The sequence below is a fragment of the Pteronotus mesoamericanus genome, unplaced genomic scaffold, assembly GCF_021234165.1.
Source record: "Pteronotus mesoamericanus isolate MK-2021 breed Mesoamerican mustached bat unplaced genomic scaffold, CSHL_Meso_final scaffold_21, whole genome shotgun sequence".
Classification (NCBI taxonomy): domain Eukaryota; kingdom Metazoa; phylum Chordata; class Mammalia; order Chiroptera; family Mormoopidae; genus Pteronotus; species Pteronotus mesoamericanus.
In genome coordinates, this window is record NW_026555310.1 from 18,901,204 (window position 1) to 18,918,477 (window position 17,274).

At 37.7% G+C, this 17,274-nt stretch overlaps 1 protein-coding gene across 3 annotated transcripts in view; it reads right to left on the reverse strand.

Annotated features, from left to right (window-relative positions):
- The window catches only part of RASSF8 (Ras association domain family member 8), an 89,688-nt gene that overhangs the window by 24,553 nt on the left and 47,861 nt on the right, over positions 1-17,274 (reverse strand). The window contains exon 3 of one of the 3 annotated variants that reach the window (XM_054591319.1): positions 6,016-6,187. The exons of the other annotated variants lie outside the window; for them this stretch is intronic. The gene's annotated coding sequence lies outside the window, so the exon portion shown is untranslated. The remainder of the gene's footprint in view (positions 1-6,015; positions 6,188-17,274) is intronic. 3 annotated transcript variants of the gene reach the window in all.

Sequence of the window (17,274 nt, forward strand, 5' to 3'; positions counted from 1 at the left end):
TTGCGGGAAATCAACCCATGGAATGAAATGGGTCAAAAAACATAGCCAAGAATTACTCCAGAGGTCACGGAAGCCTGCCTCTTGCTCCCTGAGAAGGAAAGCAGCAGCCAGGCAATAAGTCACTATTTAGATAGAAGAGCGCTGGGGATGACACTGGAATAGTGTACGTGTCTAGGGCGTAAGAGAACTGGATTTATAAAGAAATGTTTTCACTGAAGCATAACATATTACAAAAAAGCTCAGAAATTCTAAGTGTGATGAAGTTTTACAAAGCAAACACTTCTGTCTAATGATATCCAAGATTAAGAAGAATCTATCCTGGTCCCAATCCTTTCCTTGAAAGGCAACCTTCATTCTGACCTCTATCATCATGGACTAGTTGTGCCTGTTTCTGAATTTTGTATAAATGGACCACAGCACACGAAGTGCTGTCTGGTTTCTTTGGTGTAGCTGTACTTCTGCTGAGCTTCGCTGCTGTTGCTGTGCACAGCAGCAGTTCCTCCTTTCTCACTGCTGCAGAGCTCTCCACTGTACAAATACACTGCAATTTACTCACCTCTCTGCTACTGATGGGCATTTGGGTTGTTCTCATTTTGGGGCTATTACAAATAATCCTGCTCTGAACACTTGCAGCTAAGAATGTGGTTACTGCATTCTGCGTTTGCCTGCTAACTGATGCATTCCCCTGCCTTCCCATCCTGCCTGCCCCCTGCGTATCCATTTTACTTGTTTTTGCAGAGAAAAGTCTTTCTTAAACACAGGCTTTACTCCACACCTGCTCGGAATCCTTGAATGGCTCCCACTGCCTCCAGGATAAAACCCAAACTCCTTACAGGTCGCTGAGGTGTGTATGGCCTCTTGATCACCTTCCAGCTCTCCCGGGTGCCCTCACACTCACGCCGAGGCATTTCAGGCAGTTTAATGCATCATTCCCTCAGGCACCTCTGCTCTCCCTCCACCAAAACAGTGCTTCTGATTCTGGTACGTCCTTCAAGAGCACTTCAGACCCCTTCCAGGCCCTTTCCCAATCTTTTGGCCCCTCTCCCCTGTGCTTCCAAAGCTCTGTGCTTCTGTTTTATCGTGGTAGCTCTCAATGTACTTACCAGCGGAACTCCTCTGATTCCCATACTACTACTTGGACCCCTCCCTCAGCACAATGACTGACACATGTCACACTGTGTGTTTGCTGAATAACACAGGTGCTAACGGCACAGGAAAGAAACTGACAGTTTACATTTAACAGGGGAAAAGCACAGAACTAATGCAAAAGGGTCAGTGTGAACCCAGAGGCGACAAAATTGGCATCCAAGTACTTTAAGTCCAGTAAAGCCCTGCAGTATTGACTGAAATTCCTGGAATAAAAGTTAATCTTACCATTAGAGATGCTACTGTAAATATTATACCACATTGCAAAATTCTTCAATATATCCCAAGGCAATGCCTAAAGAAGGAATACTATTGTTTTAATCTACAATTTGTGATTTCCATGTGATCATAAATAAAATATTAAATTGAAATATTTTTATGGATATTAGTTATTAAACACTCAGGGAAAGGAAATATGCAAGTAAATTGTACTTACAAAAAAGTTGATAGGACTTCTGGTCAAGATGGAGGCCTAGGTAAACACGGCTCGCCTCCTTGCACAATCATAGCAAAAAATGACAACTAAATTACAAACAACTATCGCCCAGAACTGACAGCAAATCAAGTTGTATGGAAGTCCGACAACCAAGGAATTTAAGAAGTCACATCCATCCAGATGGATAGGAGTGGGGGCGATGCAGAGATGCAGAATGGGCGGTCCCACACCTACAAGTGGTGGATAAAAACTGGGAGGGCTACCTCAGGAGCGAGGGATCCCAGCCCCACACCAAAGCACCCAGCCCAGGGTCCAAGGCCAGGAAGGTGAGTCCCCGTAACTGCTGGATGTAAAATCTTGGGCGCTGGGGGAGGAGTGGAGTGGCAGGATAAACTGAGATTCTCAGGCATCTCCTCTTAAAGGACCCAAAATGGACTCAGGGTGTACACAGGCTCACTGCCTCTGGGCTCCAGCGCTGAGGCAGCAGTTGGAAGGGCACCAGTGACACACGGGGAGAAGTTAAAGTGTCTGGCTTCACAGAAAGTGCCAGGGAACAGCTTCCTCCTGTACAAAACCCCAGAGGCCAGACAGCGGCCATTGTCCCTTTCCTGAGCCACCCCCCACATAGAGCCACAGAGTGGCGACACCATACCTAAGATTCCATTAACCTGGTTCACATGGGTTGCCTGACCCTGGCGATTACCAAAGGCTCTTCCCTATTCAACTTTTGGGTACACTTTTCTACAATAGGCCATGCTACTAAGACAAGGAGTCAAAGCAGCTCTACCTAATACATAGAAACAAACACAGGGAGGCTGCCAAAATGAGCAGACAAAGGAATAATGACCAAATGAAAAAACAGACTAAAACTCCAGGAAAAGAACTACACAAAATGGAGATAAGCAATCTATCAGAGACAAAGTTCAAAACACTGGTTATTAGGAAGCTCAAGAAACTCATTAGTGTACGTCAGCAACACAAAAAAGACCCAGGCAGAAATGAGGGTTACACTAAGTGAAAAAAAGAAAAATTTACGGGGAATCAACAGTGGAGTAGATACAGTTGAGAATCAATCAAATGATTTGGAACATAAGAAAACAATCAGGAGAGAAAGAAGAAAAAAGAATTAAAAAAAATGAGGATAGGCTAAGAAGCCTCTGAGACAACTTCAAACGTACCAACATTTGAATCATAGGGGTGCCAGAAGGAGAAGAGAAAGAGCAAGAAATTGAAAACTTATTTGAAAAAAGTAATGAAAGAAAACTTCCCTAATTTGGTGTAGGAAGCAGACATACAAATCCAGGAAGCACAAAGAGTCCCAAACCAGACAGATGCAAAGAGACCCACACCAAGACATCTCATAATTAAAATGCTAAAGGTTAAAGATAGAGAGAGACTCATAAAAGTTGCAAGAGAAAAGCACAGAGTTACCTACAAAGGAACTACCATAAAACAGTCAACTGATTTTTCAAAAGAAACTTTGCAGGCAAGAAGGGACTGGCAAGAAGTATTCAAAGTGATGAAAAGCAAAAACCCATAACCTAGATTACTCTGTCCAGCAAAGCTGTCATTTAGAATGGAGGGCAGATAAAGTGCTTCCCAGACAAGGTAAAGCTGAAGGAGTATATCATCGCCAAGCCATTATTGCATAAACTGTTAAAGGGACTTACTTAAGAAAGAAAAAGATCAAAACTATGAACATTAAAATGGCAATAAGGTCACAACTATCAACAACTGAATCTGAAAAACACACTAAGCAAAACAGAAACAGAATCATAGATACGAAGATCATTTTGGAGGGTTATCAGTAGGGAGGGGGAATGGGGAGAATGAAGGAAAGGGTTCAGGGATTAAGAAGTATGAATTGTAGTTACAGAATGGGCAGGGGGATGTTAAGAACAGTATAGGAAATGGGGTAGTCAAAAAACTTATATGCAAGAACCATGGACATGAATTAAGAGGGGGATTGCTATAGGGAATTGGTGGTACCAGGTGCAAAGGGGGAAAAACTGGGACAACTGTAATAGCATAATCAACAAACTATTTTTAAAAATTAAAAAAAAAGTCAATAGGAAAATGACTGCAAAAATTAATATCTAATATCATGAATTGGGTAAATTCGGAAGAGTATAAAATTCTCCTGACACAGCTCTTTTTCAATACTTTATCATTTAAGCAAAGCTTTTACCTCCCTAAAAACAAATTAATCAAAACAGGCTACATGTCACCAGTTAAGAAGGAAGACAAGCTCCACCCTACAAACTCACAGAGTTCAGTAAAAAGAATGTAAGGAATCTAATGAAATCAAAACAAAGGAATTGATAAAGTAAACAACACAGACTTCTTGAATTATCTTCAGATTCTGGCTTATAAATTACCTACCTAAATAACCTGTCTGAGATTATGAACACACACACACACACACACACACACACACACACACACACACACACACCACCCCCCTCCCCACCCCCCAGTTAATGTTCTCTCCTATTTCATAGTTTGGGATTATACAGAGTAAACATAACATATACTTTCCCTTAACTGTTCTCTCAAATAGGTTATTTGTTTTCTCAGTCAACAAGTTATTAAATTGCTATGTTGAGTTCCTTTAGGTGGGGAGAAGATAAACTAACCTTTTTTATTTATAACTATATTACTTCTGAAAAGAATGAGAAGAAAAGAAAAATTTCAGAAAAGTTAAATAAACATATGCCTCCTTTCATTTTTAAAACTAGACTCAAAAAGTTCCAAACCATTTACAATAACTAGTAATTTATTTTTTTAGTATGACTCAGCCATAAATAAAGTTAAGTTTTGGATATTCTGAATCTGTAAGAACAATAAACATTTCTGTTAGCAGTATCCGGCAAAATTAGAAATTTGCATCTAGATCTGAGAAGACAGATCCAACACATCTAAGTATCACAGAAGTGACATAAAGCCATAAAACTCACCTGTACTCTAATTACCCTCTTTAGCATTATTGTACACATTTATTATCTGGGTGTCCTGTGCTTCTTTTTTTAAGACTAATCTAGACTTGCAATTTAGTATTTTAATAAATATATACGTACACACACACACACACTCTCTGCTTTCTTAGCAATAGTTCAAATTAGAAGTCACAGCTCCCTCCTTTCTTCACAGCTGCGGCTCCTATGAACACAGTACATGGTCATTGAATTAATGAATTAACCAGTAGCTAAATGGTCAAGTTATACGATGATCCAGTGTCAGAGCCAGGAGATCTATGTATTTCTGACTGCCCAAGTTTCCACAAAGACATAATAATATTAATCCATCTAAGTTATCAAAGAAGCGAAACAGGATAGACCCCTCAGGAACAAACTGAACAGTGAAATACTCTAAAAATTGTACATATGAAAATTAATGTAAGGAATCCTCAAAAACTCACGGCTTGTGTTTCAACGGCTTGTTTTTCTATGGGATGGGTAACAACACATTCAGAGGAAAGTTGGACTAAATAAATTATTAAACCGTAAGACTATAAAAATCACACAGAGTAAAACAATGCAAATCATGTTCTAAAAAACTGAAATACAGTATTCATGCTAGTTCTATTTTAATATATTTAATGCTCAGGAAACATGAAAAAGTCACAGTCCAGTAAAGTCAGCAGTTACCTCACTTATAAGATGGGAATCGAAGATGTAAGGCCTAAGGAATTTACTGCGGAAGAGGTGCTGCCTGCGGGGCGGGGGCATCAAAGAGGCTTCAGTGTGGTAGCCTAGGACAGATGTTTTCACCATTGAGAGGCTCTCTGTCTGTAAACAGTGGACTGAAGCACTAGCAGAAGCACAAACTTGGGCTCTTGTTGGAAGTTTTTCCACTGCTTAAAATTTACCTATTAGTAGTAGCAGAATGACTAAGAAAATTTAGTTGCTAATTTTTTAAATTAAAATCTAAGCAACCAATTATTTGCACTACTTGCATCTATTGAACCAAAAATCTTATTAAGGAAATAAGCAATGTACTAATTTCCTTTTGAAAAATCAGGGATACTAACATATTTAAAGCCATGACTCAAGAACAGCCAAAAAAGGCAAAAACAATGAAAACATTACCAAAAACAAAACAAAAAAGCCACTGTTTAAATAAATCCAATACTCACATTTGCAGAGAGGATGATCAAAGTCAAGAAAATAAAATTATGACTTAATTTTAAATACACAATGTGATTCATATGCTCTTTGTGACTCCTGGTACCACCAGGGCCAGACATTCAGCAACACATGGAACGAAGTAGAAAAACCCCCCACACATAACAAATATTCTTTTCTTTCTATAGTTATTTATTAAATCTTGGCAAATCAATTGATTTTTCTACATCAAGCCATTAGTTATGCCTTTTATTTAAATACATCACTCAAGAACTAAATAACAAGTAAAAGCAAAAGTTGTCACCTCACCTCCCAGGTCACAGAGTGATTCCTTCACAGGTAACAGGGAGAGGCAAAGCACGCAGATGCGGAATCACTCAGTACTAGTACCGTCTGCACACCACGACGTTTTACACGGTGGGCAATCGGTTCAGTATGAGAAGTAGCACAACTCTGAAATAGTACTTTTGATTTTTTTACCCTGAAAAAATTCAAATAGTGCTGATCAGTGTTAGACAATTTATTAAATTAGGCAAAGAAATTATCACTATTATCTGTAACAATTCCCTCTCACCACCACTATAAGAAAACATGGAGTAGCTGAGGTTAACAGATCTGTTCAAGAGTGAAGCTATAAAACAAGGGAAAGCATGCAGATCTCTCATCTTCCCCCCTCCAACACCCAGCCTCACCTGGCATCCACCACAGGACTCAGTCACGCAGGCCCTTATTATCCTCCCCGACCCGGATTTATCACAAGGGAACTATAAGCAGCAGGAAAATAAAGAGGCCACTTTACATCTGCGTAAGCAAAATCAAGGAGTGGAGATTGTCCTAACTTTTTAGCAAAGCTAATTCTTCTGGGGATCGTATGAAAGTCACCTTAAGAACTCACCTTCTGGGCCCTCCACTGAGCAGTAGGCTCAATTTTCCGAGAGGAGAAGCCTCACAGAACCACACCCCTTGGGTCCCCTGCCCAATCACGCGGGGCACCCATAAGGTTCCTCCCAGTTCTGTGATTCTACTGTCATTAAGTTTTCTTTTTAATTTAAAAAACAGGCAACTGAAAATCACACTTTAAGAATGTAAACACTTTTTTAAGGAAAATAAGGGGAAAAAGTCCTATAATTATTTTGTAGGAAGAATAAACATCTGTGGATGTTCCACACATTTCTATGTGAGTGATAGGAAGGAACTGTCTTTGAATAATTTATCAGGGCATAAATTCACTGTAAAGACACTAAAGTCAAATTAAATAAAACCAGCAAGAGACAAAACAATGTCCTAGTTTTGTGCACTGGGAGATGAGGCTTCACTGAGCACTAATTATACCTGGTTGGAAAGGAACTGGGTATGTTCCATTTTAAAAAGTTGTTATTTATTTTTTTACTAAAGCAAGAACATTATAAAGAACAAAGCATTTTGAATTATTTTCCTAAATTAATCTTGGGAATTAAAGAAGGTTATGCAAGTAATTTTTTTCCTAATGTGTCTTGGGTAACAATGATGAAGGTAGAGGTTGAAGATAACGTTTAAAAGCCAAATATCTAGTTCCATAGTTCTGGGCTTCCCAACATGCCTCAGAAGCTGGGGTTCTAAACCCAAAGTAAAAGGAAACATAAGTAAGTATGCAGCATCTGGGGTGCTCAGAGTTGAGAATGTAAAGTGACTTCAGGAAACTGTCAAAACCACATATTTTAGTTTTTTATCTTTGTGGTCTTCACCGCATCTTTCTCATTTGTAGTCGGTTCTATTTCCAAAGGAACTGAGGATGTTTTTTCCTTTGAGACTTTGCTCTTGAAGCAAAGCTTCACTCTAATAAAAACAGTGGTATAAAACATGAAAACATTATTCACAAGGCCAACTATTTTATTATAGTGACATTAGTTCATCCAAAGCACATATGCCATGGACACTCTGTTTAGAGACAATCACAGCTCGATATAACTGATAGTGAAGGCATGTAGTAGGGTAGAAAGACAATACGCCAAGGGAGAGGTGAGACTGTAAGAATGTTATGTGGTCACAAGCTCGGTCCAAGAATTGAGCTGGACTTGGCTTAACACATATCTGCTTTTCTCTCTTTATTTTTTAAAGAAACTTTTAAGTTGTTTCACACTCAGTCTGGCTGCAGCACTGTTTTTCCTTTGGTCTCTGATTCTTGGGAAACAACACGTGTTGTGGTGACCTTTAGGGGCAGCTCTTGATTTCAGGACCCAGCCATGCCTCTGAAGCTCATTCCCCTGCATCTCTTAAGCATCTCATGAATGCGCGCATGCACGGGGCACCCCCTCCGAATGTACAGGGGCCCTCAGAGGTAGGCATGGAGGTCCACCAATCATACAAGGGCTGCCTGTGCGATGAAATCTATTTGCTTTTGAAAACAATTACCTAAATTTATAGTGCTAAGCTTGTTATTTCAATGTTAATCTGATTGCTAGTCATAAACACCTAATAAAAAAACAAGAAAATTATTAATGAAATACAACTTGGTAATAAAATGTTTACAAACGGGATGAAGATTTGACAAAAGATAAAATGGAATCTTGATAGTAAAAAGTTATAAACTTACACATTTAACATTTTTTAAAAAATAAGTGTTCATTATATGAGGGAAAAACACCAGAAAAGTTTCAAAAGATAAAAATATAAAGCTATCTATAACCTCATCCTTCATTTTAGCTTCTTACCTCAGCCTAAATCCTTCCAAGAGCAACCTAGTTCATTTTCTCTTTCATTCATTCATTCACTCATTTTCTCTCTCTTAATATATTGGGCTGGCCAAAAAGTCCATTACCTTTTTCTGTAAAATAAAAGACACATTCTTAATTTTCACCCATAACTTTAATTTGGATATTTTGAGTATGTCGGCTATCTCCTGCTCTTGGCTTCTAGTGGGTAGAGGCCAGGGGTGCTGCTCAACATCTTCCAATGCGTAAGACAGCCCCACAGCAGAGAGTTAGTTGGCCAAAATGTCAACAGTGCCAAGAAACTTCGCAAACCACTTTTGACACTTTCCATCAGTCACAGCACCTCCTCCACACACCTGCACAAATCTTTTTTCTGCATTTCAGTTGCATTTTTACCTTTCTTGAAATAATAAAACATAATATACCAAAAATATTGCGTATTTTCTTCCATTTTCACTATTAAAATGGCTGCACAAAAATTCGCCAATTTGATAAATTGTTTTTTAAATGTATGCTGATATAACAGCTGTCACAATACAATCTAACAAAACTGTTTTGAATGAGGTTAAAGATAAGCACTATCAGAGCCATCGTATGGAAGAAACATAAAGGACTTTTTGGCCAACCCGATATATCTGGGCTTCTCTTGCTTAAACCCATGAATGTTTCTCACTAACTTTAAGATAAAGTCCATGTTCCTATCACTGCCCACCTCACTTCAGCGCCTTCCTGGACTACACTTCCCCTTTGTGAGGTAGCCATATCTCCTTGCTCCTGTGTGTACTGTTTTCTTTGCTCAGAGCATCTTCCTCCTTGGCACTCACTTCACCAGGCTCAGCCCCAGGCATCCTGCTCGCCTCGGCTCGATGAGGTGGTGATGGGGAGGGAGCACCAGCGGAAGCCAAGAGCTTGCTCTGCCAGGCACATATGGTATCATTATCATGCCCATTTTACAAATGAGAATGTAGAAGTTTTGAAAGGATAACTAACTCGATACGGCTAGTACAACATGGAGCTGGGATGTGAACTGAGTCTGACTGCTGTCCTTGCTCTTAATCTTGACCTGGGGTGACAAACCAGCACCAACCAGGCAGGCACCAGGCAGGTTGCACATTAAATGCAAAGAGAACTTTTCACCACTGCCAAGAAATATGCTTTAAAAAAAAACACATGGCCTTTTAAGTTTATTTCTTTCTATGAAAATGGAGAATATTCACTTTCACCTTATCTCCATCATAAAAAACCAACAGCCCTTTCATGTTATTAATTTTCCCTCCAAAATAAAAATTGGAAAATTATATTAATGTAATTTTTCTAAAGAAACAGTTTATATTCTGGAAAATTTCAATGTGCTTTAGTATAAAAGCATGAGATAATACCTTACTAAATGTGAAGAAAGAATAAAGTCAAAAAATATAAAAGAATATGGAAAAGCTCACTACTCTTGTCGTTTATATTGTAAAAACCAAAACTGCTATAAACAATTTGTGGTTTTTCTATTGCAATTTGAAAGATCTCAAGTTTTGCTTAGCGCTTCAATATTTACAGGAGTAGATACCAAATTCTTTTGCTCAAAGGAGGTCCAATGTATTCTATAACGGCCTGAGATCCGAACCACACAGTTTTGGTAAAATTTGATCACCAAGTATTACAGACTATTTGGCATTAAACTGAGTTCTTTGGCAACATTTAAACTGCTCTTAATTTTTATGTTAAAGAAAAGTAAAATTTCAAGGATGGCTGAAGTATCTGATACATTTAGTTCTTAACACATGTCTGCTTTAAAACAAGATCACACACAGAAATTGCTCTCTGTAGTACATCTACGGGTAAGAAGCTCTGTTAACTGATTATGTAATGTTTTAGTTTGGGTAGTAAAAGATTCCAGATGTTTACTCTAACAGCTTTTGTAGGCACACGGGATTAATGTTATACACATAGTAACTGGTTCTGGAACAGGGCCAATGTGTGTACATATGCTGTTTAATTATGTTGGCACCCCAGGCATTTCAAATATCAACACAATTTCTCAGCTGATATTCCCATTCCGAATTCTGTTTTAAATAATTATAGAGGGGTAAAGAGATGGGGCATTGCCCGTGCTAATGAAATCTATCTAGTTCTTTTTACCTTTAACAGATTTGGAGGTCTTATGGATCAAAATTCTCTTACAGTCTACATTGCAGGTAAACACAAACTGCCAGGAAATATTTTCTTCAAAATTCTTTGCTGAACACCAGTGTATTAATTTCCGTATCCTTTTAAAAAAAATTATTATTCTCCTTTCTAAAAATTCATCTGCCCCAAGGGAACCTTTGACTCAGCCATGAAAGCTTCCCGTGAGTCCTAGAACTTGACTTTGAAATATACTTCTCTACACAAACAGTGCTAGAAGTTTGTTTTGAATGAACATTCCGAAGTTCCTCACCTAGATAAGTCTGAAAAACCTGCTGTGAATCTAAAAGCATACAGACACCGGAGAATTGTTTTATATTAATGACTCAAATTTCTCCCCCTTCCGCTCAAAAAAAAAAAAAAATATGAAACAATAACATAATAATATTTTCACAGCTTTTCCAAAAGACGTTTACAAGTTTTATATGTAAAAATAAGTGAGTAAATCTTTGCAAAAATGGATGAGTTGGACTAGCAACGTGATACAAACTACCTTAGAGGAAGGATCTTTTCAGTGAAGCAAGCTCAATGGAAAAATTCCTAATCCAGAAGTTTTCCAGACATAAACTTTCCAAGCTTCCCAAGATCATATGTTAGTCAGTAGGCCTGCTGGGGTATGGGCAGTTTCCTTCATGTGCTGTAGGCTGCTGCTATCATGCACGCAAATTTGAACTACATGCACAGAAATATGTATTTCATTAAAGGAGCATGTGATGATGAGAGACAAGATCTTCTGGTAAATTTATTTGGAATGCATGTAAAACATACAGGCCAGATGAAACTACTGAGGCATCTTTTCAGATTTCTTGAATTTCTCTAAATAAGAAATATTTTCAATGATGATGAGACCTGCTGTAGGTTTACATGTATAGCTGATGTTGAAATCGCTACTAAAGGCCCTTCTCTGAAGCTCTCCCACCCCCACTACAATCACTTGGACTCCACTTAACAAGCACCTTTGGAAGCAGACACTCATTTTCCAGTCCTTTATTTTAAAATCTCTCAATCAGCTGCTTGCCATTTTCATTGCCAATAGTTCAAAACCTTTATCATCTCAGGCATTCATAATTTTACAACTGCTGTGCCTCTCTGCAATCCACCCGGCACGCTGCCGCCAAGATCCTGCGTTTCCCTCAGCCTGGCTCGAGTGTGGTTTGTACCTGTCCTACACACATGACACAGCTTTAACAAAAGGTGGTCAATCCAGCTCAAGAACTCTACACTGTCTTCATACCATCATGATGAGAAAGGATGGGTCTCACGTGCGGCAGAGAGCCAAATGGACACTGCTAATCCAAGTAAGTGATACAGTTACACACACACACACAGAGGCACACACACGCTAACTAAATCTTGCATGTTGGAGCACTGACATTTTAAATATTTGACAGGTAAGCAAAATCAAAGTAAGCCAGAAATCTAGCACAATGCAACTCCCCCAAATTCACATCTGAGGTATAGAAATTGTAATGCCGGCAAAATCAAAATAGTATGGAAAGGAGTCTAGCATTGTAAAATGCTTCATTAATGTAGTAGCGGAATATCATAATCCCAAATGCCTCAAAAATGGAAGAAAAAGTAAATTACCTGGGCACTCGGCTACCAGTTGTGAAAGAAAGCTTACTGCATTGTTTTTTTCAGGTAAAGGATATTCATTTATTCTGAAAGCAGCTGCAGCCGAGGCGGTCAGGATTCAGGTATGTACCAGGGTCCCCTGCATGTCCGGCTGCTCCAGCTTCACTAGTGCCATGGCCGTCGTGCAGGGGTCAGCAGCCTGTGGCCTGCTGCCTGTTTTTGTAAATAAAGTTTTACGGGAGCCCAGTCATGCTCATTCATTTACCTACACTCTATGGCGGCCATGTGCTACAGTGTGAGAGTTGAGTCGTTACAACAGAGACAACCTGGCCAGCAAAGCCTGCCCTATTCATTACCTGGCCCTCAGCAGAACAGTCCGTAACAGACCACCGACAGGATGCTAATGCGGAACAAGAGAACCCCGAGGATGCCCTGGCCGCACACTCGAGACCAGAAGTGCCGACGCAAGAGGTAGCAAGTAAGCCATTTTTTCTCTCTCTACATTAAGGAGCACAAAGAATTCTAACAGTGTGTTTCAATAGTGAATATTTTTCATAAGAACAGAAAAAGAGTCACTAAAATACAATTACTTTTTATTTTTTAAATTCTGTACACACAGTGCTTGGATGCCTGCCTCCTGCACACTCCACAGTATCAATAGTAGAGAGAATATCTGTATTTACAGATCATCTCCATGGCACTGATACTTTATAAAAACACTCTTGTGAATACTGAACAATCAGTACATTCTTTCCATAACAGGCTATTAAATATCTCTATTTTTACTATGAGACAATGAAATACTATGCTTCTATGGAAATAATATAACAGTGCACCATATCTATTTTTTAAAATAACATGCCTTAGAGTAGTGGTAAATGGCCCAAGAACTGTAATAATTAAGCATAGTCTGGCCTTTGAGTGGATTGCTTTCTTCGTGCCATTCAGAGTTTGGATATATTTTGTGATACACAACTAATCTTAAAAACTAACCACTTGTCTGTACAGTATGTGTGTGGAAATGCTTTTTGAGTCCTAACTTTATTCCAGACATTAATCTGGGGCTGCTTATCTATTAAAATCTAATTTTAGGAAAAAATAGGAATTCAAAGAGAGCTATTTGGTTTACAAAAGAAGTGAAATATCATTCATTAGAATAATACGCTTTTCCACTGCACTAAAAGTAATGGGAATTTCTGTTTCATACCAAACACCTCAGCAAAAATGCCTATGGTATAAGCCATAACTCTGTAGAGCATCACAGGCTGTAAAACCAATTCTGTGTATTACAGACAAAAACTCAGTATTAGATTACAAAAGCACAGAATCCATCTTATCTAGACAGGTGATTTAAAAAAGTCATCCTACAAAACCTCATAGAAAGTTCTTTGAAAACAAATGCAATTATGCAGAATGAATTAATTTCTGTTTCTTACAATCCCATAATTCAGGATCATGAAGCATGAGAAAAAGTGGAAATTTAAACTGTCACAGAAAAATTTGAAAACCAGGGCTCCTGAACAAAACAGTTTTTTTTCTTTTCTCCTGAATAAAGCGCTGTTTTTGATCACAGGGAAAAACTACTAAGAATTATTTTATCATTAAGTGTAACTTTATTACTCACTATAACATTTGTCAATTACATATTAGAAAAAATGGATTACAATTTTAAGAAAATTTAAACATATAGTATAATCGATACCACAAGAAAGATATCCCTTTAGCCTCATTTTTATTTTAAAATTTATTTTTACCTTATTTGATAGTATATGCCTCTTTTTAAGTTTCCCTAAATCCTTTTTTTACACATAGTGAGGCACAAATAAACAAACCAGTGAAGATCAACATGAAAAGAAAACTAATAATCTGGCTGCCACTTACTGATGACCTAAACGGTGAAGGATAAATATTTCTGAGGAAGCAACCCATTTAATATTGATGAGAGGGTTGATTCAAAGATAAATATTAGCCAAAACTACATATCACACAGCATAGTTTGAGACTGAGAGTTTCTTTAACAAGCAGGTAAAACTTTTTTTCTAATTAGAATGATCACTAATAATAATTAAACTAATAGAAAAGTTTTAAGTTTTAATAATCTAAAAGAGTATCAAGAAGACAGTCATGTTGGGAATTTTATACTTTGTTAAGAAAATATTTGGATCTTGAATTAATAAGGTCAGTCAGAAATACAGTGTTACAAAAGATGGGTAACAAAAGCTCTAGCACTTAAACATGGTGGAAAAAGACACTGACTTGCTGGAATGACTGTATATGAGATGGTTTAAAAAGTGACAAAACATGAACATGTGTGTACAATTTCAGCCGAGAGGAGATAAGGCTTTGTCTCAAATTTGGGGCTTATCATTTTAGCCACCAGAGGTCACCCTTTCCCCAGAGAGATGAAAAGCAGGGTTTGTGAAGTACTTGTCAGTTACTGTGTATTTGTTATAAGGATAGAAGAAAAGCCCATGTGTTTACAATATTCTTCTCTCTCCACCCAAACCATATCTAAGAATGCCTCCCTCCAACCTTTCCCCTTAATGCAGACATACAGGTAATGGAGACCAGAACTGAAAACAGCCTGAAAGGCTAAAATTATGTACATAACAGTTGAGTCCAGCAGTGAGGGATGGGAGGAAGGAATGCAGTTCCCTGGGAGAAAGAGATTTGCGGAACAGCTACCATGCTACTGAGAGATAATGAAGAGAAGTGGATGAAAGAAGATTCAGGAATTTTCACTGTGTATTTTAAATATAACCATTTCTGGACAATTTCAGCTAAAGACTGCAGTAAAGATTTATACTGCTTGTTAAATTAGCTTTGCATTTAAGTTTTGTGTCCTAATCTGGCTTTAAGGAAAAGGCAAATTGACCAGGACGCCTTCAGGGTTCAACATATATATTTGTAATTAAATTGGAAAGAAGGAGACCCTTATTTATCATAGTATCTTGAATAAAATATATGGTCAGTAAAAACGCTCTTCCTCACTACTCCGGCTCATATATAATATGATAAGGAGCTGACAACCCAAAGTTTCCATCTCTTTTGTTTCAATTCTGTTAGTTAAAAGAGAGCCCGATTTTCTCCATTTACTGTCACTCTACTGTAGCCACAGATGGAAGTAAAATTCAAGGGTTAGAGTAGGTTTTTCCAATTTCAGGTATGCAGATTACAGTAGCCAAGAGACCCTTTAGCATGGAGCCTTTATGATTACCCAGGGGGTCAGAACCTTCCAAAAACACCATCTTTCTTATTTCATGTAGCACAAAGGAAATCCCAAAGAAATGGGTATTTAGTAGACCCACAGCAGTCTTTAGCAGTTTGTGAAATACTTGTTTCGAATATGTTGCTTTGTACTCCAGTATATTGGCAAATAAGGCTATTGAACATCATTATGTCTTCTGGATACCTAACAACTTCCTTTCCCAAGTACAGAGGCAAAATATGTTCATTACAGAATATTCAGTAAACAGGGAAAGGCTACAAGAAAATACCATTACCTGTAATCCCACAGAATACGGGGAAAGAAAATTAAATTCTAAGTGAAACATTTTTAAATAAGCAAAAATTAAATCTGTACATCCTTCAAATTCTAATTATTATAATTCATCTCCATTCAGCTCACAAAATCCGCTATAATCTGTCCTTCCCCTTTTTCAATGAAATACTTTCAACAAGTTCACCAAGAATCGCATGTTTGGTGGGCTACATTTTCATGCTCAGCTTACTCTTTCCTTCTGCCCTCTCTGATGTCTCTAGAGCACAGCGCTGCTGACCGTGCCTTCGTCAACATTCCTGTCCTGACTGCCTCTTCCCCTTTCCATGGCTTCTCCCATCCTTCTGGTCATTTTCCAGGAGTCCTCAGTGTGGGCTGCTGTTACCCAAGTTAACATTAACTACTGAATTTCTGGCTCTTTTATGCCGCTGATTTACATCCTCTCCTTGAGTGACAACAGTAATTCTCCCAGGATCAACTACTACATGTTGATAAGCTTAACACACAGTAGATGCTTAATAAATGTTTAATTTTATTAATGACTTAATGACATTCAAATTTAATCTCCCATCCTTAGCTCCAAGGCCAGAACCACAAAGCAGAAGCCTGTTATCCTCTACAGCTGAGGATCATATTATAATTGGCATTTAATTTTAATCAAATTAAATGCCCAATCATTTGTCACTATGTTTAAAGTCAAGGGCATTATATAATGTAATGGGTCAATTTACCAGGAAGACATAACATTTATACACGAACTGAAAATCACAATATATATGAAGCAAACGTTGACAGAATTGAAGGGAGAAACAAATAACCATAGTAGGGGACTTCAATATCTCATGTCCAACAGCAGGTCACCTAGAGTAGATGAACAAGAAAACAGGGAATTTGCACAACATTATAGATCAAATGGACCTAAAAGACATATGAAGAACAATCCACTCAACAACAGCAGACTATATCTTTTTCTTACTGTACATGAAACATTCTCTAGGATAGGTCACATGTTAAGTCACAAGAAGTCTTAAATTTAAGATTGAAACCTTAACAAGTACCTTTTCTAACCACAATGGAATTAAACTATAGGGATCAATAGCAGAAGGAAAACTGGAAAATCCATAAATATGTGGAAATTAGATAGAACTTAACAACCAGTGGGTCAAAAAGTAAAAAGACATTAGAGAATATCTTGAGACAAAAAAAAAATAAAATATGGCAAAATTTATTGACTTTAAGTCTCAAAAGGAGTGTTTATAATGATAAACATGTAAATTAAGAAAGGTTTCAAATAAACAACCTAATTTTCATGCTTCAAGGAACCAGAAAAAGTACAAACTAGGTGCAAAGTTAAAAGAAAGGAACTAATAAACATTAGAATAGAAATAAAATAGAGAACTTCTGCAATAGGAAAAACACAATAGTTCTTTTAAAAATTAACATTAACAAGACTTCAGCTAAACTAAGCAAAAAAGAGAGAAGACTCATATAAAATTAGAAATTAAAGAAGAGATATAACAACTGATTTCAACAAAATACAATGGATCAAAAACTACTGTAAACAATTACATGTCAACAAACTGGAAAACTCAAGACAAAATAAATTCCTAGAAATTTACAACCTTCCAA